The sequence below is a fragment of the Oryctolagus cuniculus genome, unplaced genomic scaffold (assembly GCF_964237555.1).
Source record: "Oryctolagus cuniculus unplaced genomic scaffold, mOryCun1.1 SCAFFOLD_42, whole genome shotgun sequence".
Taxonomy (NCBI): domain Eukaryota; kingdom Metazoa; phylum Chordata; class Mammalia; order Lagomorpha; family Leporidae; genus Oryctolagus; species Oryctolagus cuniculus.
Window position 1 is genome coordinate 1,044,205 of NW_027208206.1, and position 25,171 is coordinate 1,069,375.

Consider the following 25,171-nt stretch of genomic DNA (forward strand, 5'->3'; position numbering starts at 1 on the left):
TCCAATGTACAGAAATCCTGTTACCTGCTTCTCTTTTACTCAGACTACTGAAAACCCACATAGTGCGTAAGACTACTCCCATGCTACAGAACTCCCGTAAAGTGTTTCCTACACTCAGGATGCAGAACTCTTGTAAACTGCCTCTCACTACTTCCAATGTACAGAAATCCTGTTACCTGCTTCTCTTTTACTCAGACTACTGAAAACCCGCATAGTGGGTAAGACTACTCCCATGCTATAGAACTCCCGTAAAGTGTTTCCTGCACTCAGGATGCAGAACTCCTGTAAACTGCCTCTCACTACTTCCAATGTAAAGAAATCCTGTAAGCTGCTTCTCTTTTACTCAGACTACTGAAAACCCGCATAGTGCGTAAGACTACTCCCATGCTACAGAACTCCCGTAAAGTGTTTCCTACACTCAGGATGCAGAACTCCGGTAAACTGCCTCACACTACTTCCAATGTACAGAAATCCTGTAAGCTGCTTCTCTTTTACTCAGACTACTGAAAACCCGCATAGTGCGTAACAGTACTCCCATGCTACAGAACTCCCGTAAAGTGTTTCCTATACACAGGATGCAGAACTCCTGTAAACTGCCTCTCACTACTTCCAATGTACAGAAATCCGGTTACCTGCTTCTCTTTTACTCAGACTACTGAAAACCCTCATAGTGCGTAAGACTACTCCCATGCTACAGAACTCCCGTAAAGTGTTTCCTACACTCAGGATGCAGAACTTCTGTAAACTTCCTCTCACTACTTCCAAAGTACAGAAGTCCAGTTACATGCTTCTCTTTTACTCAGCCTACTGAAAACCCGCATAGTGCGTAAGACTACTCCCATGCTACAGAACTCCCGTAAAGTGTTTCCTACACTCAGGATGCAGAACTCCGGTAAACTGCCTCTCACTACTTCCAATGTACAGAAATCCTGTTCCCTGCTTCTCGTTTACTCAGACTACTGAAAACCCGCATAGTGCGTAAGACTAGTCCCATGCTACAGAACTCCCGTAAAGTGTTTCCTACACTCAGGATGCAGAACTCCTGTAAACTGCCTCTCACTGCTTCCAATGTACAGAAGTCCTGTAAGCTGCTTCTCTTTTACTCAGACTACTGAAAACCCACATTGTGCGTAAGACTACTCCCATGCTACAGAACTCCCGTAAATTGTTTCCTGCACTCAGGATGCAGAAGTCCTGTAAACTGCCTCTCACTACTTCCAATGTACAGAAATCCTGTAAGCTGCTTCTCTATTACTCAGATTACTGAAAATCCGCATAGTGCGTAAGAGTACTCCCATGCTACAGAACTCCCGTAAAGTGTTTCCTACACTCAGGTTGCAGAACTCCTTTAAACTGCCTCTCACTACTTCCAAAGTACAGAAGTCCTGTTACCTGCTTCTCTTTTACTCAGCCTACTGAAAACCCGCATCGTGCGTAAGAGTACTCCCATGCTACAGAACTCCCGTAAAGTGTTTCCTATACTCAGGATGCAGAACTCCGGTTATCTGCCTCTCACTACTTCCAATGTACAGAAATCCTGTAAGCTGCTTCTCTTTTACTCAGACTACTGAAAACCCGCATAGTGCGTAAGACTACTCCCATGCTACAGAACTCGCGTAAAGTGTTTCCTACACTCAGGATGCAGAACTCTTGTAAACTGCCTCTCACTACTTCCAATGTACAGAAATCCTGTTACCTGCTTCTCTTTTACTCAGACTACTGAAAACCCGCATATTGCGTAAGACTACTCCCATGCTACAGAACTCCCGTAAAGTTTTTCCTGCGCTCAGGATGCAGAACTCCTGTAAACTGCCTCTCACTACTTCCAATGTACAGAAATCCTGTAAGCTGCATCTCCCACACACAGGCTACATATTGTGTTGGCTAGAACCATGTTCCAGAACTCCCATAGACTGTCTCCTACACTCAGGATGCAGAATTCCAGTAAACTGCCTCTCTCTACATTCAGCTTACTGAACACAAATAAGCAGCATGTCCTACACACAGGGTACCTAAAACTCGCGCAGTGCATATGTCTACTCCCATGCCATAGAACTCCCGTCAACTGTTTCCTACACTCAGGCAGCAGAATTCCAGTAAACTACTTAGCTCTACATCCAGCTTACAGAAATCTTGTAAGATGCATCTCCTACACACAGGCTACAGAAATCCCGCATACTGAGTATGCCTAGAGCCATGTTACAGAACTCCCTTAAACGGTCTCCTACACTCAGGATGCAGAACTCCAGTAAACTGCCTCTCACTACTTCCAATGTACAGAAATCCTGTAAGCTGCTTCTCTTTTACTCAGACTACTGAAAACCCGCATAGTGCGTAAGACTACTCCCATGCTACAGAACTCCCGTAAAGTGTTTCCTGCAACAGGATGCAGAACTCCTGTAAACTGCCTCTCACTACTTCCAAAGTACAGAAGTCCAGTTACCTGCTTCTCTTTTACTCAGCCTACTGAAAACCCGCATAGTGCGTAAGACTACTCCCATGCTACAGAACTCCCGTAAAGTGTTTCCTACACACAGGAAGCAGAACTCCTGTAAACTGCCTCTCACTGCTTCCAAAGTACAGAAGTCCTGTTACCTGCTTCTCTTTTACTCAGCCTACTGAAAGCCCGCATAGTGCGTAAGACTACTCCCATGCTGCAGAACTCCCATAAAGTGTTTCCTACACTCAGGATGCAGAACTCCTGTAAACTGCCTCTCACTACATCCAATGTACAGAAATCCTGTAAGCTGCTTTTCTTTTACTCAGAATACTGAAAACCCGCATAGCGCATAAGACTACTCCCATGCTACAGAACTCCCGTAAAGTGTTTCCTGCACTCAGGCTGCAGAACTCCTGCAAACTGCTTCGCTCTACATCCAGCTTACAGAAATCCTGTAAGCTGCATCTCCTACACACAGGCTACAGAAATCCCGCATATTGAGTATGGCTAGAGCCATGTTACAGAACTCCCTTAAACTGTCTCCTACACTCAGGATGCGGAACTCCTGTAAACTGCCTCTCACTACATCCATGTACAGAAATCCTGTAAGCTGCTTCTCTTTTACTCAGACTACTGAAAACCCGCATAGTGCGTAAGACTACTCCCATGCTACAGAACTCCCGTAAAGTGTTTCCTGCACTCAGGATGCAGAACTCCTGTAAACTGCCTCTCACTACTTCCAATGTACAGAAATCCTGTAAGCTGCTTCTCTTTTACTCAGACTACTGAAAACCCGCATAGTGCGTAAGAGTACTACCATGCTACAGAACTCCCGAAAAGTGTTTCCTATACTCAGGATGCAGAACTCCTGTAAACTGCCTCTCACTACTTCCAATGTACAGAAATCCTGTAAGCTGCTTCTCTTTTACTCAGACTACTGAAAACCCGCATAGTGCATAAGACTACTCCCATGCTACAGAACTCCCGTAAAGTGTTTCCTACACTCAGGATGCAGAACTCTTGTAAACTGCCTCTCACTACTTCCAAAGTACAGAAATCCTGTTACCTGCTTCTCTTTTACTCAGACTACTGAAAACCCGCATAGTGGGTAAGACTACTCCCATGCTATAGAACTCCCGTAAAGTGTTTCCTGCACTCAGGATGCAGAACTCCTGTAAACTGCCTCTCACTACTTCCAATGTAAAGAAATCCTGTAAGCTGCTTCTCTTTTACTCAGACTACTGAAAACCCGCATAGTGCGTAAGACTACTCCCATGCTACAGAACTCCCGTAAAGTGTTTCCTACACTCAGGATGCAGAACTCCGGTAAACTGCCTCACACTACTTCCAATGTAAAGAAATCCTGTAAGCTGCTTCTCTTTTACTCAGACTACTGAAAACCCGCATAGTGCGTAACAGTACTCCCATGCTACAGAACTCCCGTAAAGTGTTTCCTATACACAGGATGCAGAACTCCTGTAAACTGCCTCTCACTACTTCCAATGTACAGAAATCCGGTTACCTGCTTCTCTTTTACTCAGACTACTGAAAACCCTCATAGTGCGTAAGACTACTCCCATGCTACAGAACTCCCGTAAAGTGTTTCCTACACTCAGGATGCAGAACTTCTGTAAACTTCCTCTCACTACTTCCAAAGTACAGAAGTCCAGTTACATGCTTCTCTTTTACTCAGCCTACTGAAAACCCGCATAGTGCGTAAGACTACTCCCATGCTACAGAACTCCCGTAAAGTGTTTCCTACACTCAGGATGCAGAACTCCGGTAAACTGCCTCTCACTACTTCCAATGTACAGAAATCCTGTAAGCTGCTTCTCTTTTACTCAGACTACTGAAAACCCGCATAGTGCGTAAGACTAGTCCCATGCTACAGAACTCCCGTAAAGTGTTTCCTACACTCAGGATGCAGAACTCCTGTAAACTGCCTCTCACTGCTTCCAATGTACCGAAGTCCTGTAAGCTGCTTCTCTTTTACTCAGACTACTGAAAACCCACATTGTGCGTAAGACTACTCCCATGCTACAGAACTCCCGTAAATTGTTTCCTGCACTCAGGATGCAGAAGTCCTGTAAACTGCCTCTCACTACTTCCAATGTACAGAAATCCTGTAAGCTGCTTCTCTATTACTCAGATTACTGAAAATCCGCATAGTGCGTAAGAGTACTCAAATGCTACAGAACTCCCGTAAAGTGTTTCCTACACTCAGGTTGCAGAACTCCTGTAAACTGCCTCTCACTACTTCCAAAGTACAGAAGTCCTGTTACCTGCTTCTCTTTTACTCAGCCTACTGAAAACCCGCATCGTGCGTAAGAGTACTCCCATGCTACAGAACTCCCGTAAAGTGTTTCCTATACTCAGGATGCAGAACTCCGGTTATCTGCCTCTCACTACTTCCAATGTACAGAAATCCTGTAAGCTGCTTCTCTTTTACTCAGACTACTGAAAACCCGCATAGTGCGTAAGACTACTCCCATGCTACAGAACTCGCGTAAAGTGTTTCCTACACTCAGGATGCAGAACTCTTGTAAACTGCCTCTCACTACTTCCAATGTACAGAAATCCTGTTACCTGCTTCTCTTTTACTCAGACTACTGAAAACCCGCATATTGCGTAAGACTACTCCCATGCTACAGAACTCCCGTAAAGTTTTTCCTGCGCTCAGGATGCAGAACTCCTGTAAACTGCCTCTCACTACTTCCAATGTACAGAAATCCTGTAAGCTGCATCTCCCACACACAGGCTACATATTGTGTTGGCTAGAACCATGTTCCAGAACTCCCATAGACTGTCTCCTACACTCAGGATGCAGAATTCCAGTAAACTGCCTCTCTCTACATTCAGCTTACTGAACACAAATAAGCAGCATGTCCTACACACAGGGTACCTAAAACTCGCGCAGTGCATATGTCTACTCCCATGCCATAGAACTCCCGTCAACTGTTTCCTACACTCAGGCAGCAGAATTCCAGTAAACTACTTAGCTCTACATCCAGCTTACAGAAATCTTGTAAGATGCATCTCCTACACACAGGCTACAGAAATCCCGCATACTGAGTATGGCTAGAGCCATGTTACAGAACTCCCTTAAACGGTCTCCTACACTCAGGATGCAGAACTCCAGTAAACTGCCTCTCACTACTTCCAATGTACAGAAATCCTGTAAGCTGCTTCTCTTTTACTCAGACTACTGAAAACCCGCATAGTGCGTAAGACTACTCCCATGATACAGAACTCCCGTAAAGTGTTTCCTGCAACAGGATGCAGAACTCCTGTAAACTGCCTCTCACTACTTCCAAAGTACAGAAGTCCAGTTACCTGCTTCTCTTTTACTCAGCCTACTGAAAACCCGCATAGTGCGTAAGACTACTCCCATGCTACAGAACTCCCGTAAATTGTTTCCTACACACAGGAAGCAGAACTCCTGTAAACTGTCTCTCACTGCTTCCAAAGTACAGAAGTCCTGTTACCTGCTTCTCTTTTACTCAGCCTACTGAAAGCCCGCATAGTGCATAAGACTACTCCCATGCTGCAGAACTCCCATAAAGTGTTTCCTACACTCAGGATGCAGAACTCCTGTAAACTGCCTCTCACTACATCCAATGTACAGAAATCCTGTAAGCTGCTTTTCTTTTACTCAGAATACTGAAAACCCGCATAGCGCATAAGACTACTCCCATGCTACAGAACTCCCGTAAAGTGTTTCCTGCACTCAGGCTGCAGAACTCCTGCAAACTGCTTCGCTCTACATCCAGCTTACAGAAATCCTGTAAGCTGCATCTCCTACACACAGGCTACAGAAATCCCGCATATTGAGTATGGCTAGAGCCATGTTACAGAACTCCCTTAAACTGTCTCCTACACTCAGGATGCGGAACTCCTGTAAACTGCCTCTCACTACATCCATGTACAGAAATCCTGTAAGCTGCTTCTCTTTTACTCAGACTACTGAAAACCCGCATAGTGCGTAAGACTACTCCCATGCTACAGAACTCCCGTAAAGTGTTTCCTGCACTCAGGATGCAGAACTCCTGCAAACTGCTTAATCTACTTCCAATGTATTGAAATCCTGTAAGCTGCTTCTCTTTTACTCAGACTACTGAAAACCCGCATAGTGCGTAAGACTACTCCCATGCTACAGAACTCCCGTAAAGTTTTTCCTGCACTCAGGATGCAGAACTCCTGTAAACTGCCTAAACTACTTCCAATGTACAGAAATCCTGTAAGCTGCGTCTGTTTTACTCAGCCTACTGAAAACCCGCATAGTGCGTAAGAGTACTCCCATGCTACAGAACTCCCGTAAAGTGTTTCCTATACTCAGGATGCAGAACTCCTGTAAACTGCCTCTCACTACTTCCAATGTACAGAAATCCTGTAAGCTGCTTCTCTTTTACTCAGACTACTGAAAACCCGCATAGTGCGTAAGACTACTCCCATGCTACAGAACTCCCGTAAAGTGTTTCCTGCACTCAGGATGCAGAACTCCTGTAAACTGCCTCTCACTACTTCCAAAGTACAGAAGTCCAGTTACCTGCTTCTCTTTTACTCAGCCTACTGAAAACCCGCATAGTGCGTAAGAGTACTCCCATGCTACAGAACTCCCGTAAAGTGTTTACTACACTCAGGATGCAGAACTCCTGTAAACTGCCTCTCACTACTTCCAAAGTACAGAAGTCCTGTTACCTGCTTCTCTTTTACTCAGCCTAGTGAAAACCCGCATCGTGCGTAAGAGTACTCCCATGCTACAGAACTCCCGTAAAGTGTTTCCTATACTCAGGATGCAGAACTCCGGTAAACTGCCTCTCACTACTTCCAATGTACAGAAATCCTGTAAGCTGCTTCTCTTTTACTCAGACTACTGAAAACCCGCATAGTGCGTAAGACTACTCCCATGCTACAGAACTCCCGTAAAGTGTATCCTGCACTCAGGATGCAGAACTCCTGTAAACTGCCTCTCACTACTTCGAATGTACAGAAGTCCTGTTACCTGCTTCTCTTTTACTCAGCCTACTGAAAACCCGCATCGTGCGTAAGAGTACTCCCATGCTACAGAACTCCCGTAAAGTGTTTCCTATACTCAGATGCAGAACTCCGGTAAACTGCCTCTCACTACTTCCAATGTACAGAAATCCTGTAAGCTGCTTCTCTTTTACTCAGACTACTGAAAACCCGCATAGTGCGTAAGACTACTCCCATGCTACAGAACTCCCGTAAAGTGTTTCCTACACTCAGGATGCAGAACTCCTGTAAACTGCCTCTCACTACTTCCAATGTACAGAAATCCTGTTACCTGCTTCTCTTTTACTCAGACTACTGAAAACCCGCATAGTGCGTAAGACTACTCCCATGCTACAGAACTCCCGTAAAGTGTTTCCTGCGCTCAGGATGCAGAACTCCTGTAAACTGCCTCTCACTACTTCCAATATACAGAAATCCTGTAAGCTGCATCTCCCACACACTGGCTACATACTGTGTATGGCTAGAACCATGTTCCAGAACTCCCATAGACTGTCTGCTACACTCAGGATGCAGAATTCCAGTAAACTGCCTCTCTCTACATTCAGCTTACTGAACACAAATAAGCAGCATATCCTACACACAGGGTACCTAAAACTCGCGCAGTGCATATGGCTACTCCCATGCCATAGAACTCCCGTCAACTGTTTCCTACACTCAGGCAGCAGAATTCCAGTAAACTACTTAGCTCTACATCCAGCTTACAGAAATCTTGTAAGATGCATCTCCTACACACAGGCTACAGAAATCCCGCATATTGAGTATGGCTAGAGCCATGTTACAAAACTCCCTTAAACTGTCTCCTACACTGAGGATGCGGAACTCCAGTAAACTGCCTCTCTCTACATCCAGCTAACAGAAATCCTGTAAGCTGCTTCTCTTTTACTCAGACTACTGAAAACCCGCATAGTGCGTAAGAGTACTCCCATGCTACAGAACTCCCGTAAAGTGTTTCCTACACTCAGGATGCAGAACTCCTGTAAACTGCCTCTCACTACTTCCAATGTACAGAAATCCTGTTACCTGCTTCTCTTTTACTCAGACTACTGAAAAACCGCATAGTGCATAAGACTACTCCCATGCTACAGAACTCCAGTAAAGTGTTTCCTGCACTCAGGAAGCAGAACTCCTGTAAACTGCCTAAACTACTTCCAATGTACAGAAATCCTGTAAGCTGCTTCTCTTTTACTCAGCCTACTGAAAACCCGCATAGTGCGTAAGAGTACTCCCATGCTACAGAACTCCCGTAAAGTGTTTCCTATACTCAGGATGCAGAACTCCTGTAAACTGCCTCTCACTACTTCCAATGTACAGAAATCCTGTAAGCTGCTTCTCTTTTACTCAGACTACTGAAAACCCGCATAGTGCGTAAGACTACTCCCATGCTACAGAACTCGCGTAAAGTGTTTCCTACACTCAGGATGCAGAACTCCTGTAAACTGCCTCTCACTACTTCCAATGTACAGAAATCCTGTAAGCTGCTTCTCTTTTACTCAGACTACTGAAAACCCGCATAGTGAGTAAGACTACTCCCATGCTACAGAACTCCCGTAAAGTGTTTCCTACACTCAGGATGCAGAACTCCTGTAAACTGCCTCTCACTACTTCCAATGTACAGAAATCCTGCTACCTGCTTCTCTTTTACTCAGACTACTGAAAACCCGCATAGTGCGTAAGACTACTCCCATGCAACAGAACTCCCGTAAAGTGTTTCCTACACTCAGGATGCAGAACTCCTGTAAACTGCCTCTCACTACTTCCAATGTACAGAAATCCTGTAAGCTGCATCTCCCATACACAGGCTACATACTGTGTATGGCTAGAGCCATGTTCCAGAACTCCCATAGATTGTCTCCTACACTCAGGATGCAGAATTCCAGTAAACTGCCTCTCTCTACATTCAGCATACTGAACACAAATAAGCAGCATGTCCTACACACAGGGTACCTAAAACTCGCGTAGTGCATATGGCTACTCCCATGCCATAGAACTCCCGTCTACTGTTTCCTACACTCAGGCAGCAGAACTCCTGTAAACTGCTTCGCTCTACATCCAGCTTAAGAAATCTTGTAAGCTGCATCTCCTACACACAGGCTACAGAAATCCCGCATACTGAGTATGGCTAGAGCCATGTTACAGAACTCCCTTAAACTGTCTCCTACACTGAGGATGCGGAACTCCTGTAAACTGCCTCTCTCTACATCCAGCTAAGAGAAATCCTGTAAGCTGCTTCTCTTTACTCAGACTACTGAAAACCCTCATAGTGCGTAAGAGTACTCCCATGCTACAGAACTCCCGTAAAGTGTTTCCTACACTCAGGATGCAGAACTCCTGTTAACTGCCTCTCACTACTTACAATGTACAGAAATCCTGTAAGCTGCTTCACTTTTACTCAGACTACTGAAAACCCGCATAGTGCGTAAGACTACTCCCATGCTACAGAACTCCAGAAAAGTGTTTCCTGCACTCAGGATGCAGAACTCCTGTAAACTGCCTCTCACTACTTCCAATGTACAGAAATCCTGTAAGCTGCATCTCCCACACACAGGCTACATACTGTGTATGGCTAGAGCGATGTTCCAGAACTCCCATAGACTGTCTCCTACACTCAGGATGCAGAATTCTAGTAAACTGCCTCTCTCTACATTTAGCTTACTGAACACAAATAAGCAGCATGTCCTATACACAGGGTACCTAAAACTGGCGTAGTGCATATGGCTACACCCATGCCATAGAACTCCCGTCAACTGTTTCCAACACTCAGGCAGCAGAATTCCAGTAAACTACTTAGCTCTACATCCAGCTTACAGAAATCTTGTAAGCTGCATCTCCTACACACAGGCTACAGAAATCCCGCATACAGAGTATGGCTAGAGCCATGTTACAGAACTCCCTTACACGGTCTCCTACACTCAGGATGCAGAACTCCAGTAAACTGCCTCTCACTACTTCCAATGTACAGAAATCCTGTTACCTGCTTCTCTTTTACTCAGACTACTGAAAACCCGCATAGTGCGTAAGACTACTCCCATGCTACAGAACTCCCGTAAAGTGCTTCCTGCACTCAGGATGCAGAACTCCTGTAAACTGCCTCTCACTACTTCCAAAGTACAGAAGTCCAGTTACCTGCTTCTCTTTTACTCAGCCTACTGAAAATCCGCATAGTGCGTAAGAGTACTCCCTTGCTACAGAACTCCTGTAAAGTGTTTCCTACACTCAGGATGCAGAACTCCTGTAAACTGCCTCTCACTACTTCCAAAGTACAGAAGTCCTGTTACCTGCTCATCTTTTACTCAGACTACTGAAAACCCGCATAGTGCATAAGAGTACTCCCATGCTACACAACTCCCGTAAAGTGTTTCCTACCCTCAGGATGCAGAACTCCTGTAAACTGCCTCTCACTACTTCCAATGTACAGAAATCCTGTAAGCTGCTTCTCTTTTACTCAGACTAGTGAAAACCCGCATAGTGCGTAAGACTACTCCCATGCTACAGAACTCCCGTAAAGTGTTTCCTGCACTCAGGAAGCAGAACTCCTGTAAACTGCCTCTCACTACTTCCAATGTACAGAAATCCTGGAAGCTTCGTCTGTTTTACTCAGCCTACTGAAAACCCGCATAGTGCGTAAGAGTACTCCCATGCTACACAACTCCCATAAAGTGTTTCCTATACTCAGGATGCAGAACTCCTGTAAACTGCCTCTCACTACTTCCAATGTACAGAAATCCTGTAAGCTGCTTCTCTTTTACTCAGAGTACTGAAAATCCGCATCATGCATAAGACTACTCCATTGCTACAGAACTCCCGTAAAGTGCTTCCTACACTCTGGCTGCAGAACTCCTGTAAACTGCTTCGCTCTACATCCAGCTTACAGAAATCCTGTAAGCTGCATCTCCTACACACAGGCTACAGAAATCCCGCATATTGAGTATGGCTAGAGCCATGTTACAGAACTCCATTAAACTGTCTCCTACACTCAGGATGCGGAACTCCAGTAAACTGCCTCTCTCTACATCCAGCTAAAAGAAATCCTGTAAGCTGCTTCTCTTTTACTCAGAATACTGAAAACCCGCATAGTGCGTAAGAGTACTCCCATGCTACAGAACTCCAGTAAAGTGTTTCCTACACTCAGGATGCAGAACTCCTGTAAACTGCCTCTCACTACTTCCAATGTACAGAAATCCTGTTACCCGCTTCTCTTTTACTCAGACTACTGAAAACCCGCATAGTGCGTAAAACTACTCCCATGCTACAGAACTCCCGTAAAGTGTTTCCTGCACTCAGGATGCAGAACTCCTGTAAACTGCCATTCACTACTTCCAAAGTACAGAAATCCTGTAAGCTGCGTCTGTTTTACTCAGCCAACTGAAAACCCGCATAGAGCGTAAGAGTACTCCCATGCTACAGAACTCCCGTAAAGTGTTTCCTGCACTCAGGATGCAGAACTCCTGTAAACTGCCTCTCACTACTTCCAAAGTACAGAAGTCCAGTTACCTGCTTCTCTTTTACTCAGCCTTTTGAAAACCCGCATAGTGCGTAAGAGTACTCCCATGCTACAGAACTCTCGTAAAGTGTTTCCTACCCTCAGGAAGCAGAACTCCTGTAAACTGCCTCTCACTACTTCCAATGTACAGAAATCCTGTAAGCTGCTTCTCTTTTACTCAGACTACTGAAAACCCGCATAGTGCGTAAGACTACTCCCATGCTACAGAACTCCCGTAAAGTGTTTCCTATACTCAGGATGCAGAACTCCTGTAAACTGCCTCTCACTACTTCCAATGTACAGAAATCCTGTAAGCTGCTTCTCTTTTACTCAGACTACTGAAAACCCTCATAGTGAGTAAGACTACTCCCATGCTACAGAACTCCCGTAAAGTGTTTCCTACACTCAGGATGCAGAACTCCTGTAAACTGCCTCTCACTACTTCCAATGTACAGAAATCCTGTAAGCTGCTTCTCTTTTACTCAGCCTACTGAAAACTAGCATAGTGCGTAAGACTACTCCCATGCTACAGAACTCCCGTAAAGTGTTTCCTACACTCAGGCTGCAGAACTCCTGTAAACTGCTTCGCTCTACATCCAGCTTACAGAAATCCTGTAAGCTGCATCTCCTACACACAGGCTACAGAAATCCCGCATTCTGAGTATGGCTAGAGCCATGTTACAGAACTCCCTTAAACTGTCTCCTACACTGAGGATGCGGAACTCCTGTAAACTGCCTCTCTCTACATCCAGCTAAGAGAAACCCTTAAGCTGCTTCTCTTTTACTCAGACTACTGAAAACCCGCATAGTGCATAAGACTACTCCCATGCTACAGAACTCCCGTAAAGTGTTTCCTACACTCAGGCTGCAGAACTCCTGTAAACTGCCTCTCACTACTTCCAATGTACAGAAATCCTGTTACCTGCTTCTCTTTTACTCAGACTACTGAAAAACCGCATAGTGGGTAAGACTACTCCCATGCTACAGAACTCCCGTAAAGTGTTTCCTACACTCAGGATGCAGAACTCCTGTAAACTGCCTCTGACTACTTCCAATGTACAGAAATCCTGTAAGCTGCTTCTCTTTTACTCAGACTACTGAAAACTCTCATAGTGCGTAAGACTACTCCCATGCTACAGAACTCCCGTAAAGTGTTTTCTACACTCAGGATGCAGAACTCCTGTAAACTGCCTCTCACTACTTCCAATGTACAGAAATCCTGTAAGCTGCTTCTCTTTTACTCAGAATACTGAAAACCCGCATAGCGCATAAGACTACTCCCATGCTACAGAACTCCCGTAAAGTGTTTCCTACACTCAGGATGCAGAACTCCTGTAAACTGCTTCGCTCTACATCCAGATTACAGAAATCCTGTAAGCTGCATCTCCTACACACAGGCTACAGAAATCCCGCATACTGAGTATGGCTAGAGCCATGTTACAGAACTCCCTTAAACTGTCTCCTACACTGAGGATGCGGAACTCCTGTAAACTGCCTCTCTCTACATCCAGCTAAGAGAAATCCTGTTAGCTGCTTCTCTTTTACTCAGACTACTGAAAACCCGCATAGTGCGTAAGACTACTCCTATGCTACAGAACTCCCGTAAAGTGTTTCCTACACTCAGGATGCAGAACTCCTGTAAACTGCCTCTCACTACTTCCAATGTACAGAAATCCTGTTACCTGCTTCTCTTTTACTCAGACTACTGAAAACCCGCATAGTGCGTAAGACTACTCCCATGCTACAGAACTTCTGTAAAGTGTTTCCTGCACTCAGGATGCAGAACTCCTGTAAACTGCCTAAACTACTTCCAATGTATAGAAATCCTGTAAGCTGCTTCTCTTTTACTCAGACTACTGAAAACCCGCATAGTGCGTAAGAGTACTCCCATGCTACAGAACTCCCGTAAAGTGTTTCCTATACTCAGGATGCAGAATTCCTGTAAACTGCCTCTCACTACTTCCAATGTACAGAAATCCTGTAAGCTGCTTCTCTTTTACTCAGACTACTGAAAACTCTCATAGTGCGTAAGACTACTCCCATGCTACAGAACTCCCGTAAAGTGTTTTCTACACTCAGGATGCAGAACTCCTGTAAACTGCCTCTCACTACTTCCAATGTACAGAAATCCTGTAAGCTGCTTCTCTTTTACTCAGACTACTGAAAACCCGCATAGTACGTAAGAGTACTCCCATGCTAGAGAACTCCCATAAAGTGTTTCCTATACTCAGGATGCAGAATTCCTGTAAACTGCCTCTCACTACTTCCAATGTACAGAAATCCTGTAAGCTGCTTCTCTTTTACTCAGACTACTGAAAACTCTCATAGTGCGTAAGACTACTCCCATGCTACAGAACTCCCATAAAGTGTTTCCTACACTCAGGCTGCAGAACTCCTGTAAACTGCTTCACTTTACATCCAGCTTACCGAAATCCTGTAAGCTGCATCTCCTACACACAGGCTTCAGAAATCCCGCATACTGAGTATGGCTAGAGCCATGTTACAGAACTCCCTTAAACTGTCTCCTACACTGAGGATGCGGAACTCCAGTAAACTGCCTCTCTATACATCCAGCTAAGAGAAATCCTGTAAGCTGCTTCTCTTTTACTCAGACTACTGAAAACCAGCATAGTGCGTAAGACTACTCCCATGCTACAGAACTCCCGTAAAGTGTTTCCTATACTCAGGATGCAGAATTCCTGTAAACTACCTCTCACTACTTCCAATGTACAGAAATCCTGTAAGCTGCTTCTCTTTTACTCAGACTACTGAAAACTCTCATAGTGCGTAAGACTACTCCCATGCTACAGAACTCCCGTAAAGTGTTTTCTACACTCAGGATGCAGAACTCCTGTAAACTGCCTCTCACTACTTCCAATGTACAGAAATCCTGTAAGCTGCTTCTCTTTTACTCAGACTACTGAAAACCCGCATAGTACGTAAGAGTACTCCCATGCTAGAGAACTCCCATAAAGTGTTTCCTATACTCAGGATGCAGAATTCCTGTAAACTGCCTCTCACTACTTCCAATGTACAGAAATCCTGTAAGCTGCTTCTCTTTTACTCAGACTACTGAAAACTCTCATAGTGCGTAAGACTACTCCCATGCTACAGAACTCCCATAAAGTGTTTCCTACACTCAGGCTGCAGAACTCCTGTAAACTGCTTCACTCTACATCCAGCTTACCGAAATCCTGTAAGCTGCATCTCCTACACACAGGCTACAGAAATCCCGCATACTGAGTATGGCTAGAGCCATGTTACAGAACTCCCTTAAACTGTCTCCTACACTGAGGATGCGGAACTCCAGTAAACTGCCTCTCTCTACATCCAGCTAAGAGAAATCCTGTAAGCTGCTTCTCTTTTACTCAGACTACTGAAAAACCGCATAGTGCGTAAGACTACTCCCATGCTACAGAACTCCCGTAAAGTGTTTCCTACACTCAGGATGCAGAACTCCTGTAAACTGCCTCTCACTACTTCCAATGTACAGAAGTCCTGTAAGATGCTTCTCCTTTATTCAGACTACTGAAAACCCGCATAGTGCGTAAGACTACTCCCATGCTACAGAACTCCCGTAAAGTGTTTCCTACACTAAGGATGCAGAACTCCTGTAAACTGCCTCTCACTACTTCCAATGTACAGAAATCCTGTAAGCTGCTTCTCTTTTACTCAGACTACTGAAAACGCGCATAGTGCGTAAGACTACTCCCATGCTACAGAACTCCCGTAAAGTGTTTCCTGCACTCAGGATGCAGAACTCCTGTAAACTGCCTAAACTACTTCCAATGTACAGAAATCCTGTAAGCTGCGTCTGTTTTACTCAGCCTACTGAATACCCGCCTAGGGCGTAGACTACTCCCATGCTACAGAACTCCCGTAAAGTGTTTCCTACACTCAGGCTGCAGAACTCCTGTAAACTGCTTCGCTCTACATCCAGCTTACAGAAATCCTGTAAGTTGCATCTCCTACACACAGGCTACAAAAATCCCGCATATTGAGTATGGCTAGAGCCATGTTACAGAACTCCCTTAAACTGTCTCCTACGCTCAGGATGCGGAACTCCAGTAAACTACCTCTCTCTACATCCAGCTAACAGAAATGCAGTAAGCTGCTTCTCTTTTACTCAGACTACTGAAAACCCGCATAGTGCGTAAGACTACTCCCATGCTACAGAACTCCCGTAAAGTGTTTCCTACACTCAGGATGCAGAACTCCGGTAAACTGCCTCTCACTACTTCCAATGTAAAGAAATCCTGTAAGCTGCTTCTCTTTTACTCAGACTACTGAAAACCCACATAGTGCGTAAGACTACTCCCATGCTACAGAACTCCCGTAAAGTGTTTCCTGCACTCAGGATGCAGAACTCCTGTAAACTGCCTCTCACTACTTCCAATGTACAGAAATCCTGTAAGCTGCTTCTCTTTTACTCAGACTACTGAAAACCCGCATAGTGCGTAAGAGTACTCCCATGATACAGAACTCCCGTAAAGTGTTTCCTACACTCAGGATGCAGAACTCCTGTAAACTGCCTCTCACTACTTCCAATGTACAGAAATCCTGTAAGCTGCTTCTCTTTTACTCAGACTACTGAAAACCCGCATAGTGCGTAAGAGTACTCCCATGCTACAGAACTCCCGTAAAGTGTTTCCTATACTCAGGATGCAGAATTCCTGTAAACTGCCTCTCACTACTTCCAATGTACAGAAATCCTGTAAGCTGCTTCTCTTTTACTCAGACTACTGAAAACTCTCATAGTGCGTAAGACTACTCCCATGCTACAGAACTCCCGTAAAGTGTTTCCTACACTCAGGCTGCAGAACTCCTGTAAAGTGCTTCACTCTACATCCAGCTTACCGAAATCCTGTAAGCTGTATCTCCTACACACAGGCTACAGAAATCCCGCATACTGAGTATGGCTAGAGCCATGTTACAGAACTCCCTTAAACTGTCTCCTACACTGAGGATGCGGAACTCCAGTAAACTGCCTCTCTCTACATCCAGCTAAGAGAAATCCTGTAAGCTGCTAATCTTTTACTCAGACTACAGAAAAACCGCATAGTGTGTAAGACTACTCCCATGCAACAGAACTCCCGTAAAGTGTTTCCTACACTCAGGATGCAGAACTCCTGTAAACTGCCTCTCACTACTTCCAATGTACAGAAGTCCTGTAAGATGCTTCTCCTTTATTCAGACTACTGAAAACCCGCATAGTGCGTAAGACTACTCCCATGCTACAGAACTCCCGTAAAGTGTTTCCTACACTAAGGATGCAGAACTCCTGTAAACTGCCTCTCACTACTTCCAATGTACAGAAATCCTGTAAGCTGCTTCTCTTTTACTCAGACTACTGAAAACCCGCATAGTGCGTAAGACTACTCCCATGCTACAGAACTCCCGTAAAGTGTTTCCTGCACTCAGGATGCAGAACTCCTGTAAACTGCCTAAACTACTTCCAATGTACAGAAATCCTGTAAGCTGCGTCTGTTTTACTCAGCCTACTGAATACCCGCCTAGTGCGTAAGACTACTCCCATGCTACAGAACTCCCGTAAAGTGTTTCCTACACTCAGGCTGCAGAACTCCTGTAAACTGCTTCGCTCTACATCCAGCTTACAGAAATCCTGTAAGTTGCATCTCCTACACACAGGCTACAAAAATCCCGCATATTGAGTATGGCTAGAGCCATGTTACAGAACTCCCTTAAACTGTCTCCTACGCTCAGGATGCGGAACTCCAGTAAACTACCTGTCTCTACATCCAGCTAACAGAAATGCAGTAAGCTGCTTCTCTTTTACTCAGACTACTGAAAACCCGCATAGTGCGTAAGACTACTCCCATGCTACAGAACTCCCGTAAAGTGTTTCCTACACTCAGGATGCAGAACTCCGGTAAACTGCCTCTCACTACTTCCAATGTAAAGCAATCCTGTTAGCTGCTTGTCTTTTACTCAGACTACTGAAAACCCACATAGTGCGTAAGACTACTCCCATGCTACAGAACTCCCGTAAAGTGTTTCCTGCACTCAGGATGCAGAACTCCTGTAAACTGCCTCTCACTACTTCCAATGTACAGAAATCCTGTAAGCTGCTTCTCTTTTACTCAGACTACTGAAAACCCGCATAGTGCGTAAGAGTACTCCCATGCTACAGAACTCCCGTAAAGTGTTTCCTACACTCAGGATGCAGAACTCCTGTAAACTGCCTCTCACTACTTCCAATGTACAGAAATCCTGTAAGCTGCTTCTCTTTTACTCAGACTACTGAAAACCCGCATAGTGCGTAAGACTACTACCATGCTACAGAACTCCAGTAAAGTGTTTCCTTCACTCAGGATGCAGAACTCCTGTAAACTGCCTAAACTACTTTCAATGTATAGAAATCCTGTAAGCTGCTTCTCTTTTACTCAGACTACTGAAAACCTGCATAGTGCGTAAGAGTACTCCCATGCTACAGAACTCCCGTAAAGTGTTTCCTATACTCAGGATGCAGAACTCCTGTAAACTGCCTCTCACTACTTCCAATGTACAGAAATCCTGTAAGCTGCTTCTCTTTTACTCAGACTGCTGAAAACCCGCATAGTGTGTAAGACTACTCCCATGCTACAGAACTCCCGTAAAGTGTTTCCTATACTCAGGATGCAGAACTCCTGTAAACTGCCTCTCACTACTTCCAATGTACAGAAATCCTGTAAGCTGCTTCTCTTTTACTCAGCCTACTGAAAACCCGCATAGTGCGTAAGAGTACACCCATGCTACAGAACTCCCGTAAAGTGTTTCCTACACTCAGGCTGCAGAACTCCTGTAAACTGCTTCGCTCTATATGCAGCTTACAGAAATCCTGTAAGCTGCATCTCCTACACACAGGCTACAGAAATCCCGCATACTGAATATGGCTAGAGCCATGTTACAGAACTCCCTTAAACTGTCTCCTAACTGAGGATGCGGAACTCCAGTAAACTGCCTCTCTCTACATCCAGCTAAGAGAAATCCTGTAAGCTGCTTCTCTTTACTCAGACTACTGAAAACCCGCATAGTGCGTAAGACTACTCCCATGCTACAGAACTCCCGTAAAGTGTTTCCTACACTCAGGATGCAGAACTCCTGTAAACTGCCTCTCACTACTTCCAATGTACAGAAGTCCTGTAAGATGCTTCTCCTTTATTCAGACTACTGAAAACCCGCATAGTGCGTAAGACTACTCCCATGCTACAGAACTCCAGTAAAGTGTTTCCTACACTCAGGATGCAGAACTCCTGTAAACTGCCTCTCACTACTTCCAATGTACAGAAATCCTGTAAGCTGCTTCTCTTTTACTCAGACTACTGAAAACCCGCATAGTGCGTAAGAGTACTCCCATGCTACAGAACTCCCATAAAGTGTTTCCTGCACTCAGGATGCAGAACTCCTGTAAACTGCCTCTCACTACTTCCAATGTACAGAAATCCTGTAAGCTGCGTCTGTTTTACTCAGCCTACTGAATACCCGCATAGTGCGTAAGACTACTCCCATGCTACAGAACTCCCGTAAAATGTTTCCTACACTCAGGCTGCAGAACTCCTGTAAACTGCTTCGCTCTACATCCAGCTTACAGAAATCCTGTCAGCTACATCTCCTACACACAGGCTACAGAAATCCCGCATATTGAGTATGGCTAGAGCCATGTTACAGAACTCCCTTAAACTGTCTCCTACGCTCAGGATGCGGAACTCCAGTAAACTGCCTCTCTCTACATTCAGCTAACAGAAATCCTGTAAGCTGCTTCTCTTTTACTCAGACTACTGAAAACCCGCATAGTGCGTAAGACTACTCCCATGCTACAGAACTCCCGTAAAGTGTTTCCTACACTCAGGATGCAGAACTCCTGTAAACTGCCTCTCACTACTTCCAATGTACAGAAATCCTGGAAGCTGCGTCTGTTTTACTCAGCCTACTGAAAACCCGCATAGTGCGTCAGACTACTCCCATGCTACAGAACTCCCGTAAAGTGTTTCCTATACTCAGGATGCAGAACTCCTGTAAACTGCCTCTCACTACTTCCAATGTACAGAAATCCTGTAAGCTGCATCTCCCACACACAGGCTACATACTGTGTATGGCTAGAGCCATGTTCCAGAACTCCCATAGACTGTCTACTACACTCAGGATGCAGAATTCCAGTAAACTGCCTCTCTCTACATTCAGCTTACTGAACACAAATAAGCAGCATGTCCTACACACAGGGTACCTAAAACTTGCGTAGTGCATATGGCTACTCCCATGCCATAGAACTCCCGTCAACTGTTTCCTACACTCAGGCAGCAGAATTCCAGTAAACTACTTCGTTCTACATCCAGCTTACAGAAATCTTGTAAGATGCATCTACTACACACAGGCTACAGAAATCCCGCATACTGAGTATGGCTAGAGCCATGTTACAGAACTCCCTTAAACGGTCTCCTACACTAAGGATGCAGAACTCCAGTAAACTGCCTCTCACTACTTCCAATGTACAGAAATCCTGTAAGCTGCTTCTCTTTTACTCAGACTACTGAAAACCTGCATAGTGTGTAAGACTACTCCCATGCTACAGAACTCCCGTAAAGTGTTTCCTACACTCAGGATGCAGAACTCCTGTAAACTGCCTCTCACTACTTCCAATGTACAGAAATCCTGTTACCTGCTTCTCTTTTACTCAGACTACTGAAAACCCGCATAGTGCGTAAGAGTACTCCCATGCTACAGAACTCCCGTAAAGTGTTTCCTACACTCAGGATGCAGAACTCCTGTAAACTGCCTCTCACTACTTCCAATGTACAGAAATCCTGTAAGCTGCTTCACTTTTACTCAGACTACTGTAAACCCGCATAGTGCGTAAGACTACTCCCATGCTACAGAACTCCTGTAAAGTGTTTCCTGCACTCAGGATGCAGAACTCCTGTAAACTGCCTAAACTACTTCCAATGTACAGAAATCCTGTAAGCTGCTTCTCTTTTACTCAGAATACTGAAAACCCGCATAGTGCATAAGACTACTCCCATGCTACAGAACTCCCGTAAAGTGTTTCCTACACTCAGGCTGCAGAACTCCTGTAAACTGATTCACTCTACATCCAGGTTACAGAAATCCTGTAAGCTGCATCTCCTACACACAGCCTACAGAAATCCCGCATATTGAGTATGGCTAGAGCCATGTTACCGAACTCCCTTAAACGGTCTCCTACACTCAGGATGCAGAACTCCAGTAAACTGCCTCTCACTACTTCCAATGTACAGAAATCCTGTAAGCTGCTTCTCTTTTACTCAGACTACTGAAAACCCGCATAGTGCGTAAGACTACTCCCATGCTACAGAATTCCCGTAAAGTGTTTCCTGCACTCAGGATGCAGAACTCCTGTAAACTGCCTCTCACTACTTCCAAGGTACAGAAGTCCATTTAGATGCTTCTCTTTTACTCAGCCTACTGAAAACCCGCAGAGTGCGTAAGAGTACTCCCATGCTACAGAACTCCCGTAAAGTGTTTCCTACACTCAGGATGCAGAACTCCTGTAAACTGCCTCTCACTACTTCCAAAGTACAGAAGTCCTGTTACCTGCTTCTCTTTTACTTAGCCTACTGAAAACCCGCATAGTGCGTAAGAGTACTCCCATGCTGCAGAACTCCAGTAAAGTGTTTCCTATACTCAGGATGCAGAACTCCGGTAAACCGCCTCTCACTATTTCCAATGTACAGAAATCCTGTAAGCTGCTTCTCTTTTACTCAGACTACTGAAAACCCGCATAGTGCGTAACACTACTCCCATGCTACAGAACTCCCGTAAAGTGTTTCCTACACTCAGGATGCAGAACTCCTGTAAACTGCCTCTCACTACTTCCAATGTACAGAAATCCTGTTACCTGCTTCTCTTTTACTCAGACTACTGAAAACCCGCATAATGCGTAAGACTACTCCCATGCTACAGAACTCCCGTAAAGTGTTTCCTGCACTCAGGATGCAGAACTCCTGTAAACTGCCTAAACTACTTCCCTTGTACTGAAATCCTGTAAGCTGCGTCTGTTTTACTCAGCCTACTGAAAACCCGCATAGTGCGTAAGACTACTCCCATGCTACAGAACTCCCGTAAAGTGTTACCTACACTCAGGATGCAGAACTCCTGTAAACTGCCTCTCACTACTTCCAATGTACAGAAATCCTGTAAGCTGCTTCTCTTTTACTCAGACTACTGAAAACCCGCATAGTGCGTAAGACTACTCCCATGCTACAGAACTCCCGTAAAGTGTTTCCTACACTCAGGATGCAGAACTCCTGTAAACTGCTTCGCTCTACATCCAGCTTACAGAAATCCTGTAAGCTGCATCTCCTACACACAGGCTACAGAAATCCCGCATATTGAGTATGGCTAGAGCCATGTTACAGAACTCCCTTAAACTGTCTCCTACACTCAGGATGCGGAACTCCAGTAAACTGCCTCTCTCTACATCCAGCGAAGAGAAATCCTGTAAGCTGCTTCTCTTTTACTCAGACTACTGAATACCCGCATAGTGCGTAAGACTACTCCCATGCTACAGAACTCCCGTAAAGTGTTTCCTACACTCAGGATGCAGAACTCCTGTAAACTGCCTCTCACTACTTCCAATGTACAGAAATCCTGTTACCTGCTTCTATTTACTCAGCCTACTGAAAACCCGCATAGTGCGTAAGAGTACTCCCATGCTACAGAACTCCCATAAAGTGTTTCCTGCACTCAGGATGCAGAACTCCTGTAAACTGCCTAAACTACTTCCAATGTACAGAAATCCTGTAAGCTGCGTCTGTTTTACTCAGTCTACTCAAAACCCGCATAGTGCGTAAGAGTACTCCCATGCTACAGAACTCCCGTAAAGTGTTTCCTATACTCAGGATGCAGAACTCCTGTAAACTGCCTCTCACTACTTCCAATGTACAGAAATCCTGTAAGCTGCTTCTCTTTTACTCAGACTACTGAAAACCCGCATAGTGCGTAAGACTACTCCCATGCCTCAGAACTCCCGTAAAGTGTTTCCTACACTCAGGATGCAGAACTCCTGTAAACTGACTCTCACTACTTCCAATGTACAGAAATCCTGTTACATGCTTCTCTTTTACTCAGACTACTGAAAACCCGCATAGTATGTAAGAGTACTCCCATGCTACAGAACTCCCGTAAAGTGTTTCCTATACTCAGGATGCAGAACTCCTGTAAACTGCCTCTCACTACTTGCAATGTACAGAAATCCTGTTACCTGCTTCTCTTTTACTCAGACTACTGAAAACCCGCATAGTGCGTAAGAGTACTCCCATGCTACAGAACTCCCGTAAAGTGTTTCCTATACTCAGGATGCAGAACTCCTGTAAACTGCCTCTCACTACTTCCAATGTACAGAAATCCTGTAAGCTGCTTCTCTTTTACTCAGACTACTGAAAACCCGCATAGTGCGTAAGACTACTCCCATGCTACAGAACTCCCGTAAAGTGTTTCCTGCACTCAGGATGCAGAACTCCTGTAAACTGCCTCTCACTACTTCCAAAGTACAGAAGTCCAGTTACCTGCTTCTCTTTTACTCAGCCTACTGAAAACCTGCATAGTGCGTAAGAGTACTCCCAAGCTACAGAACTCCCGTAAAGTGTTTCCTGCACTCAGGATGCAGAACTCCTGTAAACTGCCTCTCACTACTTCCAATGTACAGACATCCTGTAAGCTTCGACTGTTTTACACAGCCTACTGAAAACCCGCATAGTGCGTAAGAGTACTCCCATGCTACAGAACTCCCATAAAGTGTTTCCTATACTCAGGATGCAGAACTCCTGTAAACTGCCTCTCACTACTTCCAATGTACAGAAATCCTGTAAGCTGCTTCTCTTTTACTCAGACTACTGAAAACCCGCATAGTGCGTAACACTACTCTCATGCTACAGAACTCCTGTAAAGTGTTTCCTGCACTCAGGATGCAGAACTCCTGTAAACTGCTTCGCTCTACATCCAGCTTACAGAAATCCTGTAAGCTGCATCTCCTACACACAGGCTACAGAAATCCCGCATATTGAGTATGGCTAGAGCCATGTTACAGAACTCCCTTAAACTGTCTCCTACACTCAGGATGCGGAACTCCAGTAAACTGCCTCTCTCTACATCCAGCGAAGAGAAATCCTGTAAGCTGCTTCTCTTTTACTCAGACTACTGAAAACCCGCATAGTGCGTAAGACTACTCCCATGCTACAGAACTCCCGTAAAGTGTTTCCTACACTCAGGATGCAGAACTCCTGTAAACTGCCTCTCACTACTTCCAATGTACAGAAATCCTGTTACCTGCTTCTATTTACTCAGCCTACTGAAAACCCGCATAGTGCGTAAGAGTACTCCCATGCTACAGAACTCCCGTAAAGTGTTTCCTATACTCAGGATGCAGAACTCCGGTAAACTGCCTCTCACTACTTCCAATGTACAGAAATCCTGTAAGCTGCTTCTCTTTTACTCAGACTACTGAAAACCCGCATAGTGCGTAAGACTACTCCCATGCTACAGAACTCCCGTAAAGTGTTTCCTATACTCAGGATGCAGAACTCCTGTAAACTGCCTCTCACTACTTCCAATGTACAGAAATCCTGTAAGCTGCTTCACTTTTAGTCAGACTACTGAAAACCCGCATAGTGCGTAAGACTACTCCCATGCTACAGAACTCCTGTAAAGTGTTTCCTGCACTCAGGATGCAGAACTCCTGTAAACTGCCTCTCACTACTTCCAATGTACAGAAATCCTGTAAGCTGCTTTTCTTTTACTCAGAATACTGAAAACCCGCATAGTGCATAAGACTACTCCCATGCTACAGAACTCCCGTAAAGTGTTTCCTACACTCAGGCTGCAGAACTCCTGTAAACTGCTTCGCTCTACATCCAGCTTACAAAAATCCTGTAAGCTGCATCTCCTACACACAGGCTACAGAAATCCCGCATATTGAGTATGGCTAGAGCCATGTTACAGAACTCCCTTAAACTGTCTCCTACACTCAGGATGCGGAACTCCAGTAAACTGCCTCTCTCTACATCCAGCTAACAGAAATCCAGTAAGCTGCTTCTCTTTTACTCAGACTACTGAAAACCCGCATAGTGTGTAAGACTACTCCCATGCTACAGAACTCCCGTAAAGTGTTTCCTGCACTCAGGATGCAGAACTCCTGTAAACTGCCTAAACTACTTCCCTTGTACAGAAATCCTATAAGCTGCGTC